Source organism: Anneissia japonica, unplaced genomic scaffold, assembly GCF_011630105.1.
Source record: "Anneissia japonica isolate Jap-2015-1 unplaced genomic scaffold, ASM1163010v1 scaffold287932_len317664_cov166, whole genome shotgun sequence".
Lineage (NCBI taxonomy): Eukaryota > Metazoa > Echinodermata > Crinoidea > Comatulida > Comatulidae > Anneissia > Anneissia japonica.
This window is the reverse complement of record NW_022735649.1, coordinates 295063-295547: the sequence shown is the minus strand read 5'-3', so window position 1 is coordinate 295547 and position 485 is coordinate 295063.

The window sequence follows — 485 nt, the reverse complement described above, 5'->3', positions numbered from 1 at the left end:
CGAGATGTTGGCGGTGCTGTTTTAAAATAAATAAGAAAAAAAATAATGAAATAAAAGAAAATGCAGGAAAGGCTTCAGGTGAAAATCAGTCATGAGAGCAAATTTTTTCGACATAGCTGTTAAATTTTCAACACGTACAATATTGTTAAAATTCAGCCATGCTCCCTCACAATGAATAAAATTAATGATGCGTGACCAATGCGGCTCGCCGACTAAAATGATGGTGCAAGCAGCTCGCTGAAATGGATACTTGCACCTTAAAAAATGACATTTTTTGTATATATTATAAGAGAGACCTTTCCGCTAAGCCCCGCCCCTTGGATATTGTTGCTAAGGTCGCACGAAACGGCACTGTAGAAACATACGCACACATCATGTACCACAGTAGTGTCGTCACAACACCAGGTTGCACCCTCTGTTGTCAACCAGACGTTGGTTACCGTTCATTACGCCTGAATGACTTCATAGGCTTTCTGGAATAGGCA